At 45.3% G+C, this 25694-nt stretch overlaps 1 protein-coding gene, 2 non-coding genes and 1 pseudogene across 4 annotated transcripts in view; all 4 read left to right on the top strand.

The window, feature by feature from the left end:
• Positions 1-3323: 3323 nt before the first annotated feature.
• LOC115930991 (U6 spliceosomal RNA) lies at positions 3324-3430 on the top strand. Its single transcript, XR_004067566.1, has one exon. It is a non-coding gene; the product is annotated as a U6 spliceosomal RNA (small nuclear RNA).
• Positions 3431-4643: 1213 nt separating this feature from the next.
• On the top strand, positions 4644-7667 carry LOC101133255 (cAMP-dependent protein kinase catalytic subunit PRKX-like; annotated as a pseudogene).
• A 1255-nt stretch (positions 7668-8922) lies between these two features.
• Positions 8923-9027, top strand: LOC115931011 (U6 spliceosomal RNA). The gene has a single exon (XR_004067586.3). It is a non-coding gene; the product is annotated as a U6 spliceosomal RNA (small nuclear RNA).
• A 6960-nt stretch (positions 9028-15987) lies between these two features.
• CERS3 (ceramide synthase 3) overlaps positions 15988-25694 on the top strand; it is a 145508-nt gene continuing 135801 nt past the window's right edge. The window contains exon 1 of one of the 2 annotated variants that reach the window (XM_055364227.2): positions 15988-16216. The gene's annotated coding sequence lies outside the window, so the exon portion shown is untranslated. Of the gene's footprint in view, positions 16221-25694 lie in introns of both variants that reach the window. The other variant, XM_055364225.2, reaches the window with a different exon arrangement.

The raw sequence follows: 25694 nt of genomic DNA, 5'->3' as shown, positions 1-25694 counted from the left end.
ATGCCCAGGGATGAACAAGGACAGCTTGGAGGTAAGAAGCAAGATGGAGTTGGTTAGGTCCGATCTCTTTCACTGTCTCAGTTACAATTTTGCAGTGGCGGGTTCAAACTAACTTAGTCGACCCAGGAACATTACATTCCTATCTGGAATGGGGAAAACTGAAAAACCTGACTTATGAGCTGGATTCCTCTGAAGGCTCAGGAGCTTGTAGTCTTGAGTACCATGCTGTACCATGGGGTGGTGGGTGGAAAAGCAATTCAGGAAACAATTACTTCTAGATCCTCTGCCCCATTCCACGTAGTTAGCCATTGCTCCCTCCACCACCTAGCAGATTAGAGGTTTATTCTCGGAGAGTGTGAAACAACAGGTCTTTGGACTGGGGAACACCAGACACAGCTGGAGATAGGAATAACATACTGAAAACAGGATTAATTAAACATTTACATACTAAATATAACCACCATCCTCCCCAGCCTTCTCCCCAACTCTACTGCCAGAACACTTCTAACTCTAAGTAGGAGGCTAGAAGACACTTCTCTGGGGAATTTAACAAACCCAAGAAAAAAGATCTAAAGACACTGATATTGGGGTTCCCCAAATGAATTACCCAGCCAAATCACCCTACTATGAAGCCCATAGTGGCAAATATCACCATGTCCATAGAGCTAACTGGCATTTAAGTGGCTCACTCTTACATATAATGTGAGTGAATAGCCAAGGATCATCAGGAATTAGGGGAAAGCCTCTAACCCAAAAGGCAGAGATCAAAACAAACACGAAACAGATTAAACAAAGAGGAAGTTAATTTATCAGTACCCTCAAAGAAATTATAAAGGATACTACATAAAAAATATTCAGCAAGGGGCTGGGCATGGTGGCTTACACCTGTAATTCCAGCACTTTGGGAGGCCAAGGCAAGAGAATCACTTGAGCCCAGGAGTTTAAGACCAGCCTGGGCGACATCATGAGACTCTGTCTCTCCAAAAAAAAACCCTAAATAGCTGAGTATAGTAGTCCCAGCTACTTGAGAGGCTTGGCAGAAGGATGGTTTGAACCCAGGAGTTTGAGGTTACAGTGAACTACAATCGTATAATCGCACCACTGCACTCCAGCCTGGGTGACAGAGCAGAGCAAGACCCTGTCTCAAAAAAGAAAAAAATATTCAGTGGGGAAACAAATACCTCTTATAAATTAATAATGTGATAGCAAAAATGAAAAAGTAGAAATGTAGTAAAAATAAGTTGAGGAAATCTAGATTTTACAGCAATAGGACAAAGAAATTAGAAAATAGGAGAGAAAGAGATGATATAATGTGAGAACTGGTCACCAAGGTCCAATAATTGAATAATAGAAGTATCAGAAAGAGAAAAAAGGACTGGAAAAGAGAAAGTACCAAAGAAATTCAAGGAAAGTTTTTAGAACTGAAAGACTTAGTCTTTAAATAATGTGTGCAAGTATAACTGGAAAAAAGAATTTAAAAAGGAGGAACAGGATCAACCTGAAATAAAGAGCCATCGTTTCACTGACATGCTGAGATGCTGCTCTGTTTACTCAAATAAGAAAGTAGGAAGCCTTAGGAGGAAGAAAAGTTCAGTTCTCACCTGAGTGACTTCTGACACTGTTATCAGCACAGCGTGGCATCCAGCAGAGAGTTAGAAATGCTCTGTTGGAAATTAGAAGGACAGAGCCAAATATGAGTCATTTGTGTACAAGTATTATGAAAATCGTAGAAGAAAGTGTGATTGCCCTGAGAGTGGAGAGAGAAAAGGTGAGGGTGGGTCGGGGGAGTACTGGATAGAAGAAGGAAAGTGAGGGAAATTTGAGGCAGGAGAACAGAAAATTCTATGAGGAAACTAAGAAAGGTTTTATAGAGCTTTGAGAAGGAAAATTTATGTGGGGTTTAGTATCTCTGAGAGCAACAGTGGGATGAGATCTGAGAAACCACCAGATGGTTTGACTCTTAGGAAGTAGTTGATGATGTTTAAGAGAGAAATTTTAGGTGGACCTCAGTGTGCACAGGAGGGGAAGAGGTAGAAACCAAGGACGGTGGTTTTCAATTTATTTGTATTCTCTGCACACAAATAATACTGGCATTTTGGGTTGCACCTTTGAAATGACAGGCTGAAAACAACACCATTCAAGTCAGAAATAGTTTTAACACAATCACCAAAGGCAATGTTCCAGAAATCCAAAATATCTCCCTGGGCACCAGCTGGACTTGCTGCTATACCTCCCACCTCTTCCTTAACACAACCCACTAGGGCTGCACTTGGCAGACATGGACTGCCCAGATGTTTGGACACTTGACCTAAATATTAAACTTTAATTGGTCTTGATTGTCACTTATGACAGTATAAAAATTGTCTTGCTTTATCAAAATGCACATTCAAAAATTATGGTTGACAAAATGCCTTTTCTAACAGTAGGATCATAGATCAGACTAGCAAACCATTTCTGAGTTTTTCTGGTTATTTTAAAGAGGGTAGAACTGAACTCACATCAAAGCCTTTACAGTAAACACCATGTATCCCCTCTTAATTGCAAAGCTGGCCTATATATTTTTTTAAGATAAAGGAAAAGCAAACAGTGATCACTTTCTAAGTTTGCAGTTCACAATGAACCTTACCAAGTAGTTGGAATGAACTGTAGTCCAGTTACTTACTGCATTGGGTACAATACATGCTTGTGCACACCCTGGATTGCTTGTGTTTTTCCTTTTCAGGATTTTTGCTTTGTTTTCAAAGTACACTTCTCTGATATTTATTTTAAATTTACTTCACATACTGTTTTTTTGCAATGGAATCTCACTATGTTGCCCAGACTAGTCTCAAACTCCTGGGCTCAAAGGATCCTCCTGCCTCAGCCTCCCAAGTAGCTGAGATTACAGGCACACACCACTGTCCCAGCAGTTCTCTGATATTTAGAAGCATTGAGATATGGAATGTGATCTGCCTGTGATTTTCTTTCCAGTGAGAATGGCTCAGGTGTTTGCTGTTTGGTAGAGCCTACCTAATCATTGAAGGCAGTAGAGTTGAAGCATGGTTTTACCTGAAAAATGTGCAATGGCACTATCCTGGCTCACCACGACCTCCACCTCCCGGGTTCAAGCAATTCTCCTGCCTCTGCCTCCCAAATAGCTGGTATTACAGGCATGCACCACCACACCCAGCTAATTTTGTATTTTTGGTAGAGACAGGGTTTCTTAGTGTTGGTCAGGCTGGTCTCTAACTCCTGACCTCAGGTGATCTGCCCACCTAGGCCTCCCAAAGTGCTGGGATTACAGGCATGAGCCACTGTACCTGGCCATCTGAAAAGCACTTTCTATGCTTATATTGGCAGCACATATACTAAAATTGGAATGATACAGAGAAGATTAGCATGGCCCCTGCTCAAGGATGACATGTAAATTTATGAAGCATTTCATATTTTTTAACTTTAAAAAAAAAAAGCACTTTCTAGGGGTGGCAATCAGAATGTCTGTGTGTTTTTTAAGTGCCTCAAGCCTCCTGTCAGACTCATTTCTCCCTTTGAGGCCTGTGAAGTAAGCACCCCAGAAGCACACTTATAATTGCTGATGACATCTTTTTAAGCTATTCAATAAATTATGAGGAAGTGCAGGTTTCCCCACAGCTAAACTTCTTTTATTTGCTAAGGACCATATATTGTCCATCTCCAAATCAACAGATATTTGTTTTTCTGCAAAACACAAAAGACTACTTGTGTAAAACAGAATTGGATTTTTAACTGTCAGTTTTCCTGAAAATTATGTTTTAATTTTTTTTTCTGATTGTGCTATTTTTCTCCACAATAAAGAGAAAGGGTTCCCCTGACTCACTGGACTATTGACAAGTACATCGTTTTTGTATCACGTAGCATTTTTTTTTTTTTTGAGATGGCATCTCATTCTGTTGCCCAGACTGGAGTGCAGTGGTGCAATCTTGGCTCACTGCAACCTCCACCTCCTGGGTTCAAGTAATTCTCCTGCCTCAGCCTCCCAAGTAGCTAGGATTACAAGCGTGCACCACCGTTTCCGGGTATTTTTTTTTTTTTTTGTATTTTTAGTAGAAATGGGGTTTCACCATGTTGGCCAGGCTGATCTCAAACCCCTGACCTCAATTGATCCACCCCCCTTGGCCTCCCAAAGTGCTGGCATTACAGGCGTGAGCCACCACGCGTGGCTCACATAGCATTCTTTGCTTGAATATAGCATATGCCCTCTTGATTGTGTGTCATTTTTAATATGTACAATAAACAATTTGACGATTACATGGAAGGGAAGATGAGTGACGAAAATAAAATTAATTGGCAACAGCCTTTCCACCATACAAGTGAGTTTTATTACAAATTGGTAATAGAATCAGGGTAACATTTGGGGGTGATCACAAATAGCTGAGTCTTGGAAAGGGCTGTATGGACAGAAGGCATGTCAGCGCAGCTTCACTTGGGGATTTGGAAACAGGGCTCAACAGCTCTCTACACTTCCTGGATTGGTAAGAACAGAGAAGAAGCCACCAGGATTTCATCAGAGGCTTTTTTTTTTAAACAGCATAGTAAGAAGTAAATAAATAGTACTGCTTATTTTGTTACTTAATAGTCTGCTGTGGAGGATGGCCAAGGCCTGCCTCTAGTGAAGATGTGTCATTCCAATTGTTATAGGTCAATGGTGACATACCCAATGTGGGAGGCTGGATTCACAAACACAGCAACATGCCATTTGGAATAGTGATATGTAGAACAGACGATGCTGGGATGCTTAGGCAGTCCGAATTGTCCACCCTCACTGTGCTACTTGAGTTGTGAATCAGCTGGTAAAAAACAAACAAAAACACCGTAGAGCGCGCTGGCGGCTACCAAGCTGGAGGAGGCGGCGGGCGCAAGACTGGGAATGCACAGGGCTGCCTCCCTGCCCCCACAGCCTGGGCCGCGGGCCCCATCTTCCCCGCTGCCGCGCGGCACTCAGTGCCCACCCCCCCATGAGGCCGGCAGCTGCTCCCACCCGGGGGTGTTGTCAGCTGCGCCGGGCCACGCGCTGGGAGGCGAGGGCATGCATGGGGAGCCTCTGTTGATGCCACCACTGCGCCGCCCTCCGAGGCTGCGTCCTGGGAAGCCTGGCTCCCCGAGCGCTCCAGCCTGGCCTGGTGCCCCGGACCTGACTGTGTCCGCATGGAGGAGCCCCGACTGGCCCAGGCGGCCGAGGCGGAGAGCGACCCCCGAGAGGTGTGGGAGGAGACCCCCAGCTGGGCACCCACGTTCTGCCCCAGCCCCAAGGCCTGGTCGCCGGAGCCGCCTGCCCACCGCCTGCAGGACTTTGACACACTGGCCACCGTGGGCACCGGGATGTTCGGGTGGGTGCACCCGGTGAAGGAGAAGAGAGCCAAGCATTTCTTCGCCCTCAAGTTGATGAGCATTCCCGACGTCATCCGCCTGGCAGGAGCAGCACGTGCACATTGAGAGGTGTGTCCTGAAGGAATCATCCGCCCGTCCCTCATCTGCATCCGGAAGGAATCATCCACCCGTCCCTCATCTGTGTCCGGCAGGAAGTCATCTGCCCGTTCCTCTTCTGCATCCGGAAGGAAGTCATCCGCCCGTTCCTCATCTGCCTCCCGAAGGAAGTCATCCACCCGTCCCTCATCTGCGTCCGGAAGGAATCATCCACCCGTTCCTCATCTGCATCCGGAAGGAAGTCATCCGACCCTTCCTCATCTGTGTCCCGAGGGAAGTCATCCGACCCTTCCTCATCTGCGTCCCGAAGGAAGTCATCCGCCCGTCCCTCATCTGCGTCCCGAAGGAAGTCATCCGCCCGTCCCTCATCTGCGTCCCGAAGGAAGTCATCCGCCCGTCCCTCATCTGCGTCCCGCAGGAAGTCATCCGCCCGTCCCTCATCTGCGTCCTGGAAGGAAGTCATCGGCCCCTTCCTCATCTGCGTCCGGAAGGAAGTCATCCGACCCTTCCTCATCTGCGTCCCGAAGGAAGTCACCCACCCGTCCCTCATCTGTGTCTGGAAGGAAGTCATCCGCCCGTCCCTCATCTGCATCCGGAAGGAATCATCCGCCCGTCCCTCTGCGTCCCGAAGGAATCATCCACCCGTCCCTCATCTGCGTCCGGAAGGAAGTCATCTGCCCGTCCCTCATCTGCATCCGGAAGGAATCATCCACCCGTCCCTCATCTGCGTCCCGAAGGAAGTCATCTGCCCGTCCCTCCTCTGTGTCCCAAAGGAATCACCCACCCGTCCCTCATCTGTGTCCGGAAGGAAGTCATCCGCCCGTCCCTCATCTGCATCCGGAAGGAATCATCCGCCCGTCCCTCCTCTGCGTCCCGAAGGAATCATCCACCCGTCTCTCATCTGCGTCCGGAAGGAAGTCATCTGCCCGTCCCTCATCTGCGTCCAGAAGGAATCATCCACCCATCCCTCATCTGCGTCCCAAAGGAAGTCATCCGCCCGTCCCTCATCTGCGTCCCGAAGGAATCGTCCGCCCGTCCCTCATCCGCGTCCCGAAGGAAGTCATTCGCCCATCCCTCATCTGCATCCTGAAGGAATCATCCACCCGTTTCTCATCAGGCTGTGCTGGACGGAGCATGACTAGCGCTTCCTCTGCAGGCTCATGGAGTATGTTCCGGGCTGTGAGCTCTTCAGCTACCTGCGCAACCAGGGGCTCTTCTACTCTGCAGAGATCATCTGTGCCATCCTGCACTCCAAGAAGATCATCTACAGGGACTTGAAGCCAGAGAACATCCTGCTGGATAGGGACGGACACATCAAGCTCACGAACTTTGGGTTCGCCAAGAAGCTGGTAGACAGGACTTGGACCCTCTGCGGAACACCCGAGTACCTGGCCCCCGAAGTCATTCAGAGCGAGGGTCATGGAAGGGCTGTGGACTGGTGGGCCCTCAGCATCCTGATATTCGAGATGCTCTCAGGGTTTCCTCCATTTTGTGTGTGTGTGTGTGTGTGTGTGTGTGTGTGTGTGTGTGTGTGTGACAACACGTTTGGCATTTATCAGAAAATTCTTGCAGACAAGATAGATTTCCCCAGACATTTGGATTTCCATGTAAAAGATCTCATTAAGAAACTGCTCATGGTTGACAGAACAAGGCAGTTAGGAAATATGAAGAACGGGGCGAATGATGTGAAACGCCATCAGTGGTTCCGCTCCGTGGACTGGGAAGCCGTTCCTCAGAGGAAACTGAAGCCTCCCATCGTGCCCAAGATAGCCCGCGACAGCGACACCTCCAACTTCGGAACTTACCCCGAGAATGACTGGGACACAGCCGTGACCGTGCCGCAGAAGGGTTTAGAAATCTTCAAGAATTTCTGAGGACAGGAGCTCACATCTGGAAGAAGCAGGAAGGCTGGAATCTGCCTGCAACAAAGAGCTGCTCCTGAGCAGACCAGTAGCAATGTCTTCTTCACGTGATAAGGACATTTCCACTTTTCTGTCTTTGTGCCTGTATGTATAGAAACAGATCAGAGCACAGTTGAAATTAATGTAACTGGCATTATTTAAGCAACTGGAATTCCACACTGTAAGAAGGTTTTGAAAATTGTTTGGTTGTAGATTTTATCTTATCCTTTAGTGTTGTGTTCCTACTGTGATGTCTTGGTTTTTCTCATAGACTTAAGTTTATAAGTTTGAACTGGACTTGTTCAATTATAACCACAAATTGTGTGTGTGTGTGTGTGTGTGTGTGCGTGCACGCACCTGTGTGTATATATAGAAGTCGTTATGGCAGATCCACAGAAATTGTGCAATGATGTAAATGTTCATACTTCACAGAGCCTATAATTTTTATTTTTCAATTTGTTTTTTCAAAAATCTCTTCTCTTGGGGACAACATCTGAAGGGTCTGTTGCATGGATTTAAAAAAATCATCTCACATGCATTTTTTAGTTTGGGTGAAGAAAACATCATGGGGAGGTCCATCTTCAGTATCTTTAGTGCTTCCTACCTGGTAACTTGAGACTTTAAAAGAAGAAACAAAGAGAAGAAGATATGGGAGCGAATTTATTCCAAGAATCTACAATGACATTGAAGTTGTTGGAGGAATATACTGTATTTAAAAAACCTGTGTCACATTCAAAAATTTCATCTAAGCTGGGTGCAGTGGCTTGTTCCTGTAGTCCCAGCACTTCAGGAGGCTGAGGTGGGTGGATTGCTTGAGCCCAGGAGTTGGAGACCAGTCTGGGAAACATGGTGAGATGTCATCTCTCTACAAAATACAAAAAAATTAGCCGGGCATGGTGGTGCTTGCCTATAGTCTCAGCTACTCAGGAGGCTGAAATGAGAGGATCACTTGAGCCCGGGGAGGTCCAGGCCGCAGTGATCCGAGATCATACCACTGCACTCCAGCCTGGGTGACAGAGTGAGACCCTGTCTAAATAAAAAAAAAAAAAAAAGGCAATGGCTTTGTGCTTTTGAAGGTGGAATGAAAGGTGGAATGAAGAGACATCCACCTTAAGGCTTTAAAAGACCGTGAAGCTGGGTGCAGTGGCTCACTCCTGTAATCCTAGGATTTGGGGAAGCCGAGGCAGGAGGATTGCTTGAGCCTAGGAGTTTGACAGCCTGGGCAGCATAGCAAGACCCCATCTCTATAAAAAGAAAAAAATGTTAAAACACAGTGAAATTGCAGAAACAGAACATAGCCACCCTTTTTCATTAATGACCTTTTCTTCATGTGGTGGTCAACTCAGCAGGTGGGAATAATTAGTAGGTTCAGTAGAATAAAGTCTTTACAATTAACAACTTAGTGGAAAATGATGTTCAGATGATGAAATGTGGCAATGTTTTAGACAACTGTATTCTCAGCCTGTGCGTCTCAGTCACCATCCTGTCGGGATTAACAGTTGAGGGCCATCATTGTCTAAACATTTCACATGCAGTTTCCCATCATATTTACCGTGAATGTGAAAAGGTGAAACTGGTGCTGACTTCAGCGGCAGGTATACTAAAATTAGAATGACACAGAGGAGATTAGCATGGCCCCCTGCGCGAGGAAGATCCGCAGATTCATGCCGCATTCCATATTTTTTTTAAAAAAAAGGTTACACTGTGCACCGAGATGTGCAGCTAGAAGGAAGAGCATGAAGTCTCATGTTTGCTGACTATAAAAATAAACCATAGTAATAATATTGTTAAAATTCTGCTTTAAAAATTATTAATAAAACCATAAATGAAACACTGTTCTTGAGCACACTTTAAAAAGTACATAGACCCATGAGTCCATGTACTAAAAAATGCCTATTTTTAGGTTGCCTGTTTTGTTATCCAGGATTTCATACTGAGATGAAAATTAGCATCAGGAAAAGCCTGAAATGCCTTGCCTTAATTGTGAACAGATATTGGGGAACCTGCCCCGATATTCCCGTAGGTTCTTTTCTGTTTTCCTTCAGCATTGGCCAGCTTGAGAAATAAAGGGACAGAGTACAAAAGAGAGAAATTTTAAAGCTGAGCATCCGGGGGAGACATCACATGTCGGTAGGTTCCGTGATGCCCCACAAGCCACAAAAACCAGCAAGTTTTTATTAGGGATTTTCAGAAGGGGAGGGAGTGTGCGAATAGGTGTGGGTCACAGACATCAAGTACTTTAGAAGGTAATAGAATATCACAAGGCAAGTGGAGGCAGGGTGAGATCACAGGACCACAGAACCGAGGCGAAATTAAAATTGCTAATGAAGTTTTGGGCACCATTGTCATTGACAACATCTTATTGGGAGACAGGGTTTTTGAGATCAACCAGTCTGACCAAAATTTATTAGGTGAGAATTTCCTCTTCCTAATGAGCCTGGGAGCGCGCTATGGGAGACTGGGGTCTATTTCACCCCTGCAGTCTTGACCGTAAGAGGTGACCACGCCCAGGGGCGCCAGTTCAGAGACCCACCCCCAGGCGTGCATTCTCTTTCTCAGGGATGTTCCTTGCTGAGAAAGATAATTCAGCGATATTTCTCCCATTTGCTTTTGAAAGAAGAGAAATATGGCTCTGTTCCGCCTGGCTCACCGGCAGTCAGAGTTTAAGGTTATCTCTCTTATTCCCTGAACAATTGCTGTTATCCTGTTCTTTTTTCAAGGTACACAGATTTCATATTGCTCAAACACACATGCTGTACAATTTGTGCAGTTAATGCAATTATTACAGGGTCCTGAGGCGACATACATCCTCCTCAGCTGACAGGATTAAGAGATTAAAGTAAAGACAGGCATAGGAAATCACAAGAGTATTGACTGGGGAAGTGATAAGTGTCCATGAAATCTTTACAATTTATGTTTAGAGATTGCAGTAAAGACAGGCATAAGAAATTACCAAAGTCTTAATTTGGGGAACTAATAAATGTCCATGAAATCTTCACAATCCACGTTCTTCTGCCATGGCTTCAGCCGGTCCCTCCGTTTGGGGTCCCTGACTTCCCACAACAAACAGATATGCATGAAAATGAAATATGCAAAGCACATTGATGATCTTGTTCTTTACGGACATTGTAATCAGGCTCCAGCCATACAGAACAAATGAGAAATTAGAAGCACTTCCAAGAACGTGTGATGGTGTGAAACCCACTTTTGACCATCATGCACATTTCAACATTTGAAGTGAGACAGGCTACCTGTTAACTGCCCCATGGCGGGGTCATAGTTTAAATGGCCCAATGTCCTGTAGAGGTTAATTTAATCAAAATGAGCTATAAACATAGAACAATCACTATGTATAATTTTAAAATAGTTTATCTGGCCATGCATGGTGGCTCACGCCTGTGATCCCAGCACTTTGGGAGGCCGAGGTGGGCAGATCACCCACAGTTGGGAGTTCGAGACCAGCCTGGCCAGCATGGCAAAACCTCCATCTCTACTAAAACTACAAAAATTAGGCATGCTGGTGGGTGCCTGTGGCCCCAGCTGCTCAAGAGGCTGAGGTAGGAGAATCGCTTGGACCCGGGAGGTGGAGGCTGCAGTGAGCCAGGATTGTGCCACTGCACTCTAGCCTGGGCGACAGGGCAAGACTCCATCTCAAAAAATAAAAATAAAAATAGTTTATCTGGGTGGGCATTCCAAAATTTCCACATAGATGATCACGTGAAACAATCACTGTGCTAAATGTGGAGGAAAATTCATTACGATAATCACAAAATTTGTATCAGAAAAAAATTACAAGTGTACTTTGTTTCATGTAATTTTATGAGTTGGAAGTATTTTCTTAAATTGGAACACTATAAGATAATATCTTGAGGAAATGGATATGCCACAATAGGAAGTATAGTGGGGCAAGTCTTGTTTTTCTCAAGGAAAATGCCACCAGCCTGCTTTCATAGGCATTGATAAAACCAGGAAGAAAATAAAGTCACAACCAAATAGTATACACTGTCTTTACTGAATTCTTCTAATTCCTTCCCAACAGAAGTCTAAATCCTGCTTAGCCTAAACATATCTATAGCCAGCGATGGGCAAATTATATTTGCTGTCAGCATGATAGAATAAGAATCAGAAACCCCCCAGCAGTGGGGTAAGATCATGCGCTTCATCCCCTCAAAATGCTGTCAACCCCATTCCCTCTCCACGCCCTCAAACAACTGCACAGTCACTTGTTAGTGAATTTCTCGTTCAGCGTTTTGTTTTTTTCTGTCCGTGCTTAAAGACCAAATCATTTGTTTGCTCTGACGAAAAAGAAAAAACAAAACAAAACAAAACAAAAACCACCCACCAAATCATTTGAAATCACTACCCGTTAAAAAAAATCACCAGTGGAACTAAAGAGTTGAGTGGCTTGGGACGTGTTCGCCATTTCTGTGTTTGACCTACATGGTCTCTAGTTCTTTGGACCACTGTAACTGTGAAACTACGGCTTAATACTGTTAAAGACCCCAAGGCTCCACTCTGTAGCCAGCTGCACCTCAGGCTGCACAAATACCCCACCAGAATGTCACAATCATTCATTGCTCCAGCTACTGAGTGAACAGGGTGCAAGACAGCACTGGCTTGGGTTTTATTTTTGCAGCCAGTTAACTTTGCATCAGGTCTACACAGTCCTTGCAGCCTTTGATTTCTCCAGTTGTAGAGATTTGAAATGGGGTGCCCAGGTTCCTCTCGTTTTTCGTTCAATCTACCTAGCATGCATTTTACACACATTAGAGGAGTCTTATGCACTGTTTTTCTCTGTTGCTGGCGGAGGCAAGAAGGCCTTCTAATTAGTCTAACTTAAACGGACGGGATTCACCTAACAAAAGCAAGAAGAAAAGCACAAGAACAGGTGTCTTAATGCATTTGGATAATTTATTTGGGGTGTGTGCGTGTGTGTGTGTGTGTCTTGGTGGAGGTGGGGGCTGTATTTTCACCAAGCCTTTTCATAATCAAGTTTGCTTTGCAAACTTTATGGCCTTACACCCAGCAGACAGTCCTTGCTAATAAAAGGAGGATGCCCTGTCACAGTTCTCTGTAAATTATCATGTGTTGGGAAGTTCTGTTGATGCTTAGTTTGATCTTCCATGGTGGACACGTCTGTTCTGTATGTACAAGGCATTACATGTGTGTTTTAGCAGATGGGAATTGAAGCCTTTCCACAGTTCTTGTGCTCTGAGATGGCTGTTGAGCTCTGCTCAGCTGTCGTAGCTGAATTCTTTTTTTGTGCTGAATACTGGGCAGCCTCACCATGTTGTCAATGTGCTTCTGGGGCCCCTGTGACTGCTGTCAGATGCCATGCACACAAGCAGAGTGCCTTTGCAGGTTTGTGCACCCCTTGGCGAGCTGGAACTGGGAGCCCTGTGGGGTGATCTCGCCTTCTCATGGGGGGTCGGGGAGGGGAGTGCCTATTTTTAATCTTGTCTGTTTGTTGCACCATGGAAATCACTGTGATTTGTATATATGCCCTAGGAAATTTTTACTGCTGTCTAATTTATGTAATAGAGTTGATTCCAGGTTTGTTTAATAAAGCTTTGTATCTTTTAAGAAAAAAAAAAACTGTAGCATGTAGAGGAAAGTGTACTGGGATAATCCAAGGCCAGGCTTTGAGGTTCCACCGCTACATTATGTGACTTTTAGTCTAAACCTTTTGGTGTAATTTCTTTGGTCTGATTATTTATAAGTAGCAGATAATAAATGAATTTTATACTACAAACACAAGTGACAAGCTTTTGCCTCTTTTTCCTTTTTATTAAAGTAAAACATACATAGGTGTAACCTCTTAAGTAATTTTTCTTGTCATAAATTACATATTTGTCATTTTATTGTAGTGTTTCCTTTGTTTTCTTTTGGATTGCATATGGATTGTTAGTGATTTGTATTTCTCTCTTATAGTTATTTTGAAAATGTATCTGCTTTAAATCATTGCCTTTCTTTTTTTTGAAACCAAGTCTCACTCTGTCGCTCAGGCTGGAGTGCAGTAGCACAATCTCAGCTCACTGCAGCCTCCACCTCCTGGGTTCAAACAATTCAGTCTCAGCCACCTGAGTAGCTGGGATTACAGACGTGCACCACCACACCCAGCTAACTTTTGTATCTTTAGTAGAGACAGGGTTTCACCATGTTGGCCAGGCTGGTCTCCAACTCCTGACCTCAAGAGAGCTGCCCGCCTCAGCCTCCCAAAGTGCTGGGATTATAGGTGTGAGCCACCATGCCCAGCCAAATCATTGCCTTTCTATGCTTTTATTTTTTAGTTTTTTGGAGACAGGGTCTACCTCTGTCACCCAGGCTGGAGTGCAGTGACACAATCATGGTGGCCCACTGCAGCCTTGAAACTCCTACGTACAAGTGATCCTCCCCTATCAGCCCCCCAAGTAGCTGAGACTATGGGTGTGTGCCACCATGCCCAGCCTTTTACATTTGTTTGTAGAGATAGGGTCTCACTATGTTGCCCAGCTTGGTTTCAAACTCAGCCTCAAGTGATCCTCCCACATCAGCCTCCCAAAGCACTAGGATTACAGGCATGAGCCTCTGCACCCAGGCACTTTTCTCCTCTTTTCAAAAAATATGCTTGAAAATTCCTTTTTTTAGTCATCAAAGCCAAGACTGAAGTAAATTATGCATGTAATGGGCTTCCTGCCCCCTCCAGCTTTGTGGCCATTGTTAATTTCACTTGAATTTATAAACCAAATTGCTATTCCCAATGATTTTTTACACTATATATCTTCTCCTCAAATTTTATTCTTGACTTTTACACTACATTTTGTTATCACCATTATATTTATTATTTAGTCTTTACTCTATTTCATGATGTGTCCAATGAAAAAATCTTAATTTGTGTTCCTTTCTTTGGTAATGTTTCCAGGAAAAATGGCTGGGTTATGTATGCATCCCAACAATGTATGCATCCCAACAATTTCCTAAGAAGAAAGATATATTTTCTGAGACTTTGTATATCAGAGTATGTCTTTTGGTTGCCATTCTTTTGGTTAATGGCAATATGATGTCTTTTATAAACCCATCCCACACTTTTTTTTTTTTTTGAGACGGAGTTGCTCTTTTTACCCAGGCTGGAGTGCAATGGCAGAATCTTGGCTCACTGCAAACTCTACCTCCCAGATCTCAGCCTCCCAGGTAGCTGGGATTGTAGGCATGCACCACCATACCTGGCTAATTTTGTATTTTTAGTAGAGATGGGGTTTCACCATGTTAGTCAGGCTGGTCTCGAACCCCTGACCTCAGGTGATCCACCTGCCTTGGCCTCCCAAAGTGCTGGGATTATAGGCATGAGCCACCACGCCTGGTCCTCTTTACTTCTTCATACCCGATTTGATCTTCTTCCGTGTCAATTCAATTCATTACATCCAAAGCAGGTTTTACTCATGAGGGAATTAATGTGTCAAAAGGCTATTAAAAAGCACTAACAAGGCTGGGTGTGGAGGGTCACATCTGTAATCCTAGCACTTTGGGAGGCCAAGGTGGGCAGATTGCTTGAGCCCAGGAGTTGGAGATCAGCCTGGGCAACATGGTGAAACCCCATCTCTACAAAAAAATACAAAAATTAGTCGAGTATAGTGGTTCACGCCTGTCGTTTGTTACTCAGGAGGCTGGGGCGAGAGGATCACCTGAGCTCAGCAAGTTAAGGCTGCGGTAAGCTGTGACTGTGCCACTGCACTCTAGCCTGGGTGAGAGTGAGACTCTGTCTCCAAAAAAAAAAGAGGTTGGGCGCAGTGGCTCACTTCTGTAATCCCAGCACTTTGTGAAGCCAAGGCAGACGGATCACCAGGTCAAGATATTGAGACCATCCTGGCCAACATGGTGAAACCCTGTCTCTACTAAAAATACAAAAATTAGCTGGGCGTGGTGGCGCGTGGCTATAGTCCCAGCTATTCGGGAGGCTGGGGCAGGAGAATCGCTTGAACCCAGGAGGCAGAGGTTGCAGTGATCCACAGCACCCCAGCCTGGTGACAGTGTGAGACTCCATCTTAAAAAATAATAACAATAAATAAAATAAAATAAAATAGAAAAAAAAAGCACTAAAAAGCCTGAAGTCACACATCCCAAAGTTAGTGAATGAGTCGAGTTTAAACCCAGGGCTGTATGGCTATCATGCCTGTTTTCCCCTACTCTGCTACACTGTCTCCTCTGTAAATGTTTTGTTTTGTCTTTTGGAGACAGGGTCTCACTCTGTCACCCATGCTCAAGTGCAGTGGGGCCATCACAGCTCACTGCATGTAAATGGTTTTCCTAGATTTGTATTTTAATCAAATATTCAGAGAAACAATGCTCCCTGTTCTCTTTTGCTGGGGATGTTTTCATTGCCTTATCTTATCTATTTTCTATTTTTCCGTCTCTGTTAATTCAGCCTCATAATGGGAAATGGCTGCAGACCTGGGCTTGCTGGCTGAGATAATCCATGGGTGCTTATGGACTTACTCCAGAAGGGCTTCCCCTTCCTATCAACAGCCTGTGGACCCTTCGTGTTTTCACCTTCTGAAGAGGTTGTGTAAGGCGCTGGCTTCGGAATCATGAAAGACCCAGGTGCAAACCTCAGCAGTCCCGGGTATCAGCTGTGCAGCTCAGGTGAGCCACTCAGCCCCTCTCACCCAGTCACGAGTGATGCTTGTCTCGCGAGGCCGGTGTAGGACGAGTGTGGTCCAGGCGCAGTACCTGAAAAGGGCACCCAGGAAAGGAGCTGGTGGTCGTTGGGTGCTCTCTCGGCCCGCACCCAGGCATCCCTCGCCCCCGGGCTTGAGGGGCAGTGTCCCAGGATGCACCGCTGCGGGGACCCCTCGCCCGGCCTCGCGGACCCGCCTCGGCCCAGGACGGAGGAGGAGGCAGGTGCGGGGCCCGGGGCGGGTGCGGGGACGGGAGGTGGAGGGAAGAGGGCCTCAGGCCCTGCTCACCGCGGTGTGTGGGGCTGCCCGACCGCGCCCCCAGCAGGTGCCGCCCAGACCCCGGCCGAGGGTCCTTGTCCCCTTGCAGGCCCAGGCTGAGAGAGCGTCCCCGTCCCCACGCAGGCCCACGTCAAGGCCGAGAGAGGGCCCGTGTCCCCGCGGAGGTCAAGGCCGAGAGAGGGCCCGTGTCCCCGCGGAGGTCAAGGCCGAGAGAGGGCCCCTGTTCCCTCGCAGGCCAAGGCCCAGAGTCCCCGTGCTCGCACAGATGGTGTCCTGGGGCCCAGTCGCCCTCCCCCCTCGCGGCAGCCCCTGTGTACTGGGCCTTGCAAAGTCCGTTAGGAGCGCTCCAGGGCCACAGTGCCCAGCGGTTAACAAGTTTGTAATTACTTTCGTGGGTTTCTACGTTGCAAATTGAGAAGAGGGTTGCTGGGTTGGGCCCCCCTCCTCTGGACGCTAACCCCACCCAGGTAAACAGGGATCCGGCCCAGGTTCCTGCTGGGTGCCGGGGTGGGGGATTCAGTGGGGGAGCACTGAAATGTGCTGGAGGCCTGGACGTGATTCCACTGCCACCATCCCCTTTACCCCGGCTACAAAGCCTCCTGCAGTGTGCTTTGTTTTTCCCAGGTAGAAGTTATTAGCCCTGTATCATGACTAAACGAACACTAAAGATACCCTTTTACTTATACTCAAATTCAAAACATGTATCAAGGGTCCAGAACTATAGATGCTAGGACCTCAAAGGTAAGAAAGGCACCCACCCACAGCCACGTGTGGTGGCACACGCCTGTAATCCCAGCACTTTGAGAGGCCAAGGCGGGCGAATCACCAGAGGTCAAGAGTTTGAAACCAGCCTGGCCAACATGGTGAAACCCCGTCTCTACTCAAAATACAAAAATAAGCCGAGTGTGGTGGTGGGCACCTGTGATCTCAGCTACTGGGGAGGCTGAGGCAGGAGAATCGCTTGAACCCAGGAGGCAGAGTTGACAGTGAGCCGAGATCGCGCCATTGCACTCCAGCCTGGGCAACAAGAGCAAAACTTCTAATAAAAAAAAAAAAAAAGAAAGAAAGAAAGAAAGAAAAAAGAAAGGAAGGAGGGAGAGGAAGGGAGGGAAGGAAGGAAGCCTTCTCTTGTGGTCATAATTCAGAGGACTGAATCACTCTGATATTGAGCTTACCCCCGATTTCAAAACTCTCATTAGAAAATGTTTTTAAATCACCTGAAATGAGAACAAAATCTAACTAGTATGTGGAGTGTAGAGATGGTAAAGCAGTCCAGTTAGGTTGGTTTAGGCAGCGTCAGTGTGCATCGTCATGCATTAACCGTCAGAAAACCAGTGCCAGGGTCCACACCAACAGTTTTCAAAATAAACAGTCTCAATTAGACCTGAATATGACAGGTGTGGTGGCTCATGCATGTAATCCTAGCACTTTGGGAGGCCGAGGCAGGTGGATCACCTGAAGTCAGGAGTTCGAGACCAGCCTAGCCAATATAGTGAAACCCTGCCTCTACTAAAAATACAAACTAGCCAGGTGTGGTGAAGGGCACCTATAATCCCAGCTACTCAGGAGGCCGAGGCGGGAGAATCACTTTAACTCAGGAGGTGGAGGTTGCAGTGAGCTGAGATCCTACTACTGCACTCCGGCCTGGGTGACAGAGCAAGACTCCATCTCAAAAACAAACAAACAAAAAAATTTGACCTGAATAGGCAACAGAGTTTATCACAAACAGATAGCATAGATAAGTATTATTTTGTGAAAATATGGTTTCAGTTATATACATGTGTGTATATATATGTATATGTTCATACATATACATATATATTTGTAGGGGTATTTGTATTAGATCATGATATAACATGTATTTATTGTGAATTACATTCTTAAAATTGTTACTGAGTTTGAACCAGGACAAATTCGTTACATATACAGAAAGTGCCCTATGGTAGTAATAATTATTGCATACTAATTATTTCCACCACTGGAACTATAGAAGAGTTCAGTGGTATTTTATGCACTAATTAGCTCCATGTTTTATATTTACTTTACATAGTATTAGCATGGCATGCATTTGGGTGTCTGATCTATCACACTAAGAATAGATCATTCCTGACTTGTAAGGAATGCAATGGCAGAATTGCTCCAATATGTGAGAACGGTCACTGTGGCGGTTGCCGATTATGGAAGCCATGAGCCATTATTGTTACCATGAAAATACGCATGATTTATACATTACTTCTACTGTTGCCATGCGTGACCAAATAAGGATCTTTTGCTTTACATTGTTTCTGCTGAAACAAAGTAAAGAAGTTCAACAGTCCAAGAGTTTTCTTTTCTAGTCCAGTTATTATGTTACTTTTTCAGAAAGCTTAGGATCTTGATAATAGTTCATTCCTGAGGCTGAAGGGGTTTCATTATTAACAAGTCAGATAATTTTCATTTCAGCTTTGATAAAAGATTTTTTTTTAATTTTGAGCAAAGGTTGAAGCACTTAATGCTTATTGTAATAATTAGTTTTATATTTTCTATTTTGATTGATTCATTGGTTGATTTTGATTTTAAGGATTTAAATAGCTGAAAGTATGGACCATATTTCTAGGAAATAATTTCCTGGTGTATCATTTATCCTCTAATGGTTAGTCCAGACATTTAACTGTAAATGACTAGTATCCCATTTTGTAAATAGGCCTTGCAGAGAGTTTAACAGGATCAAGCAAATTATTTTTATTTTTACCATACTTACTGGTGTCATAACTGCTTTGATGAGAGCTCCACAAATGAATGAATGAACGTTATAATTTATCTAAATATTGTGACATGTTACTACTTTTTAGTAAATTTAATTTTTACTCCTTTTTTTAATGAGAGACTAATTTTTAGCAAGTTTATTTCAGGGAAGCTATGAGTCATCTGTCTGAACAAAGATAAGTGAATAGAAATCATCCTGTCTTACAGAACACGTTCAAACAGCACCCAACAAAGAAACAGGCTAGCTCACATCTAAATTTCTAGTTCAAAACTGGTCCAGTACAACAGAGGTTAAAAAAACAAAGATTCCAGTTTCTTTCCAGTTTCTTTTTCCTTATTAAGGTCTTAGTAAAAGCCAGTGAGGAACACTTTTTTTTTTAAGGTGGAGTCTCGCTCTGTCACCCAGGCTGGAGTGCAGTGGCATGATCTTGGCTCACTGCAACCTCCGCTTCCTGGGTTCAAGGAATTCTCTTGTCTCAGCCTCAGGAGTAGCTGGGATTACAGGCATGCGCCATCACGCCCAGCTAATTTTTGTATCTTTAGTAGAGACAGGGTTTCGCCATGTTGGTCAGGCTGGTCTCAAACTCCCAACCTCGGGTGATCCGCCCGCCTGCGGGACACTTTTTAACCAACTTAGTAAGTTATGGTTTTCTTCATATCTCTTAAGTGCCTTCCAAGATACTGGACCCCAGCACTTGCTGCTTGCCCCATAGCTCAGCTGATCTGTTGATAGACCCCCACAGAGGGACAGTGAATGTCTGCTGGCATTCAGGGATGCCCTAGCTTTTTCTAACCAACGCTACAGATTCTCAGTAGCTGGAAAGCAGGGACGGTATCTGCCTTGTTCACTGTGATTTCTCTGTTTTTAGACTCATAGAAAGTGCATAGTAAATCATTGTTGAATACATGAAAACACCAAAGAAAGAAGGAAGAACAGCAGGAGAAAGTATACATAGCTTGAAACAAAGGGGGAGAGACATAATCTGCTCAGAGTTTGATATCATCCTCAGATAAGAGTGTGTTATCCACTCTTAACTAATACATTTGAGGGTCTCTTGTCAACCCAACAGTGTTTCTGGGGTGAGATCTGGGCTCATAGGATGAAGAGCTTACTGGAGACAGAGCACATACCTGTATGCGCACATATGTACACGTGTGCCACACGCACACTCTGATCAAGTTGTATTGCAGAAGCAGTTTGTGCTATACTGTTAAAGAATAAGGCTGCATATAAAATGGGGCTAATGGTGTAATTTGGATAATTAGCATAAAGAGTTTAGGAAGAGAAAGGTTAATTTTTTTTTATTTGAGAGAGAGTCTCGCTCTGTCACCCAGGCTGGAGTGCAATGGCGCGATCTCAGCTCACTGCAACCTCTGCCTCCTGGGTTCAAGCAATTCTCCTGCCTCAGCCTCCCAAGTAGCTGGGATTACGGGCGCCTGCCACCACGCCCGGCTAATTTTTTGTGTTTTTAGTAGAGACAGGGTTTTGCCATGTTGGCCAGGCTGGTCTCGAACTCCTGACCTCAGGTGATTCACCCACCTCAGCTTCCCAAAGTGCTGGGATTACAGGTATGAGCCACTGCACCTGGACAAGAAAGGTTAATCTGAGAAGCAGTTTCCCAGAGGAAAGGGATGGGACTTGGATAATGAGGGATCACAGATGGGGCCTGAGCCAAGGTCAGAGTGATCATAGCCAGTGGGCTCAACCAAAGGGGACAATAGTATTGGGTTTGGTGGACAGTAAGGTGGGGCAGGTGGGGTAGGGATTGAACTTCAGAGGGTGGTTTAGGAAATAGATAATCCTAGAAGTTTAGATTTAATGTAATCGGCATAAAGAAGCCATAGTTCTGGAGCAAGAAAGTAATTTGATGGGGGCTGTGTTTTGAGATTACTTGGTAATAGCAAGCAGGAGGACAGCTCCCCCTCAGGACCAGAAAGGGAAGGGAAACAGCCTCCTAGGACTGGAATCTCAGCACCACTTTCAGTCTCACTGATGGCCAGCTCTCCTGGGATGCTTTGATGGCACAGAAGCAACTGATAAGGGGAAATGCATTCGGTTTTGATCTTCCCCTGGAGAGGGTCTGGAAATGATCAAAGAGTGACCAAGCCTACCTGATATGGTTAATCTTTATGTCCCCACCCAAATCTCATCTTAAATTATAATCCCCATAATCCACATGTGTCAAGGGAAAGACCAGGTAGAAGTAACTGAATCATGGGGGCAGTTTCCCCCATGCTCTTCTCATGATAATGAGCAAGTTCTCCTGAGATCTGATGGTTTTATAAGGGGTTCTTCTCCACTTCACTCAGCACTTTTCTTCCCTGCTGCCTTGTGAAGAAGGTGCCTTGCTTCCTCTTCACCTTCCACCATGATTATAAGTTTCCTGAGGCCTTCCCAGCCATGCCAAACTGTGAGTCAGTTAAACCACTTTCCTTTATAAATTACCCAGTCTTGAACAGGTCTTTATAACAGTATGAAAATGGACTAATACAGTACATTAGTACTGCAGAGAATGGGGTGCTGCTATAAAGGTACCCAAAAATGTGGAAGCAACTTTGGAAGTAGGTAGCAGGCAGGGGTTGGAACACTTTGGAGGGCTCAGAAGACAGGAGAATGTGGGAAAGTTTGGAACATTTTAGAGACTTGTTGAATGGCCTTAATAAAAATGCTAATAGTGATGTGGACAATAAAGTCCAGGCTGAGATGGTCTCAGATGGAGATAAGGAACTTCTTGGGAACTGGAATAAAGTTGACTCTTGCTATGCTTTGGCAAAGAGGCTGGTGGCATTTTTCCCCTGCCCTAGAGATCTGTGGAACTTTGAACTTGAGAGAGATGATTTAGGGTATCTAGTGGAAGAAATTTCTCAAAAGTAAAGTGTTCAAGAGATGACTTGGGTGCTCTTAAAGGCATTCAGTTTCACGCATTCACAAAGAGATGATCTGGAATTGGAACTTATGTTTAAAAGAATTGCAGAGCATACAGGCTCAGAAAATTTGCAGCTTGATGATTCAATGGAAAAGAAAAACCTATTTTCTGAGGCGATATTCAAGCTGGCTACAGAAATTTGCATAAGTAACAAGGAACCAAACGTTCATCACCAGGACAATGGGGAAAATGTCTCCAGGGCGTGTCAGGGGTCTTAAGAGCAGCTCCTCCAGTTATAAGCCCAGAGGCCTAGGAGGAGAAAATGGTTTTGTGGGCTCGGCCCAGGGCCTGGCTGCTTCGTGCAGTCTCAGGACTTGGTGCCCTGCACGCCAGCCATGGTTAAAAGGGACCAATATAGAGCCCAGGCCATTGCTTCAGAGGGTGCAAGCCCAAAGTCTTGTAAGTTTACATGTGGTGTTGGGGCTGCAGGTGCACAGAAGTCAAGAATCAAGGTTTGGGAACCTCTGCCTAGATTTCAGAGGATGTACAGAAATGCCTGGATGTCTAGGCAGAAATTTGCTGCAGGAGTAGAGCCCTCATGGAGTACCTCTGCTAGGGCAGTGCAGAAGAGAAATGTGGGGTCAGAGTCCCCACACAGAATTCCCACTGGGGCATTGCCTAGTGGAGCTGTGAGAAGAGGGCCACCATCCTCCAGACCCCATAATGGTAGATCCATTGGCAGCTTGCACTGTGCTCCTGGAAAAGCCACAAACACTGAATGCCAGCTGGGAGCAGGGCTGTACCCTGCAAAGCCACAGGGACAGAGCTGGCCAAAATGACAGGAAACCACCTCTTGCATCAGTGTGACCTGGATGTGAGACATGGAGTCAAAGGAGGTTATTTTGGAACTTTAAGATTTAACTGCCCTGCTGAATGTCCAACTTGCATAGGGCCTGTAGTCCCTTTGTTTTGGCCAATTTCACCCATTTTGAATGGGTATGTTTACCCAATGCCTGTACCACCATTGTATCTAGGAAGTAACTAACTTGCTTTTGGTTTTACAGGCTCATAGATGGAAGGGACTTGCCTTGTCTCAGATGAAACTTTGGACTTGGACTTTTCAGTTAATGCTGGAATGAATTAAGACTTTGGGGAACTATTGAGAAGACATGATTGGTTTTGAAATGTGAAAAGGACATGAGATTTTGGAGGGGCCACGGGCAGATGATATGGTTTGGTTGTCCCACCCAAATCTCATCTTGAATTGTAATTTCCATAATCCTCACATGTCAATGGAGAGACCAGATGGAAGTAATTGAATCATGAGGGCAGTTTCCCCCATGTTGTTCTTGTGGTAGTGAAGGAGTTCTCGTGAGATCTGATAGTTTCATAAGGCGCTCTTCGCCACTTTGCTTGGCACTTCTCCTTTCTGCTGCCTTGCTTCCTCTTCACCTTTTGCCATGGCTGTAAGTTTCCTGAGGCCTCCCCAGTCATGCTGAACTGTGAGTCAGTTAAACCTCTTTGCTTTATAAATTACCCAGTCTCAAGCAGTTCTTTATAGCAGTATGAAAACGGACTAATACACTGCCAAACAGCCACAATGCTACACATGCTCACTTCAACCTCAAGCTTGGTCTACATTTCTCTAATGCCCTCTGGAACAACCAAATCTTTTGTTAATGAGAAGGCAGACAGTGTGAGTGTCTTTTTCTTGGGAATGGGTCATAGTTGGCTGACATTACAAACCTTAGCCTAGCTTGTGTTTTTCATAGGGAACCCCCTTGTGCTTTTTTAAAAATCCCACTAGAGAATTCACAGGCTGAAGAGAGGGTACCCCTTCTTGAGTGTCCTAGGTTTCCCACGTAGTTCTCCCAGTTCTGTGTTAGCAAGTGGCAGGGTAGGATATGGGATAGGTGGTAGAATAGGAGGAAGAGGGAAAAGCTAGGTCATAATCTCCTTAAGATCAGGGACATTGCCTTCATCTTAGTATTTCAAGCACCTTGTGCAATACATGTGTCAGATGAATGATGGCTAGGTGAATAAGATGCATTTTGTTTCCTCATTGTCCTGTTCAGATATGACATGGTATCAACAGCCCAGATATTATTCAGACACTCATCACCCTTTTACCTCCTTATTCCTCCTATCTGTTTAGTGGTGGTGAAACTCATATAAACATATTCAAAGCACATGGAACATTGACTGAGATGCCCAGCCAGTGTTCAGTAAAGGAACTGTGGATATTGAAGCTACTAAGTTCTATCTTCCAGACTAAGACAGTCATGGGATTGGTTATTTGGGGAGGTGGAAACTTTATCTGCCTACTTCTGTCCATTTCCTAATTTCATATTATGTAGTCTTAGCTCCTCATTTAAAATCCACAACTTAGGCCAGTCGTGGTGGCTCATGCCTGTCATCTCAGCACTTTGGGAGGCCAAGGTGAGCAGTTCATTTGAGCTTAGGAATTCGAGACCAGCCTGGGCAACATGGTGAAAGCTTGTCTCTGCAAAAAAAATGCAAAAACTAGCCAGGCATGGTGGCATGTGCCTGTGGTCCCAGCTACTTGGGAGGCTAAAGTAGGAGGATCCCTTGAGCCCAGGAGGTTGAGGTTGCAGTGAGCCATGATCACACTGATGCACTCCAGCCTGAGCAACAGAGCAAAACCCTGTCTCAAAAACAAGCATAAAAAACAAAATGCACAACTTATTACTTCATGGACGTGGGATATGAAATAGTAAATCTTGAGAGTGAATCTTCTCTGTGGTCTTAATTCGTGCTTACATATGAGCATAGGAATATCCCCACTTCCCGTGCACATATGAGCATAGGGATATCCCCACTTCACGCGCACATATGGGCATAGGGATATCCCCACTTCCCATGCACGTATGAGCATAGGGATATCCCCACTTCCTGTGCACATATAAGCATAGGGATATCCCCACTTCCCGTGCACATATGAGCATAGGGATATCCCCACTTCCCGTGCACATATGAGCATAGGGATATCGCCACTTCCCATGCACATATGAGCATAGGGATATCCCCACTTCCCGTGCACATATGGATACTCCTAATCGTGCTTACATATGAGCATAGGGATATCCCCACTTCACGCGCACATATGAGCATAGGGATATCCCCACTTCCCGTGCACATATGGATACTTCTAATCGTGCTTACATATGAGCATAGGGATATCCCCACTTCCCGTGCACATATGAGCATAGGGATATCCCCACTTCACGAGCACATATGAGCATAGGGATATCCTCACTTCCCGTGCACATATGAGCATAGGGATATCCCCACTTCCCATGCACATATGGATACTTCTAATCGTGCTTACATATGAGCATAGGGATATCCCCACTTCCCGTGCACATATGAGCATAGGAATATCTCCACTTCCCGTGCACATATGAGCATAGGGATATCCCCACTTCCCTTGCACATATGAGCATAGGGATATCCCCACTTCCCTTGCACATATGAGCATAGGGATATCCCCACTTCCCGTGCACATATGAGCATAGGGATATCCCCACTTCCCGTGCACATATGAGCATAGGGATATCGCCACTTCCCATGCACATATGAGCATAGGGATATCCCCACTTCCCGTGCACATATGGATACTCCTAATCGTGCTTACATATGAGCATAGGGATATCCCCACTTCACGCGCACATATGAGCATAGGGATATCCCCACTTCACGCGCACATATGAGCATAGGGATATCCCCACTTCCCGTGCACATATGGATACTTCTAATCGTGCTTACATATGAGCATAGGGATATCC

Source organism: Gorilla gorilla, chromosome 16 (assembly GCF_029281585.2).
Source record: "Gorilla gorilla gorilla isolate KB3781 chromosome 16, NHGRI_mGorGor1-v2.1_pri, whole genome shotgun sequence".
Taxonomy (NCBI): domain Eukaryota; kingdom Metazoa; phylum Chordata; class Mammalia; order Primates; family Hominidae; genus Gorilla; species Gorilla gorilla.
This window is presented reverse-complemented; position numbering and strand designations above follow the sequence as displayed.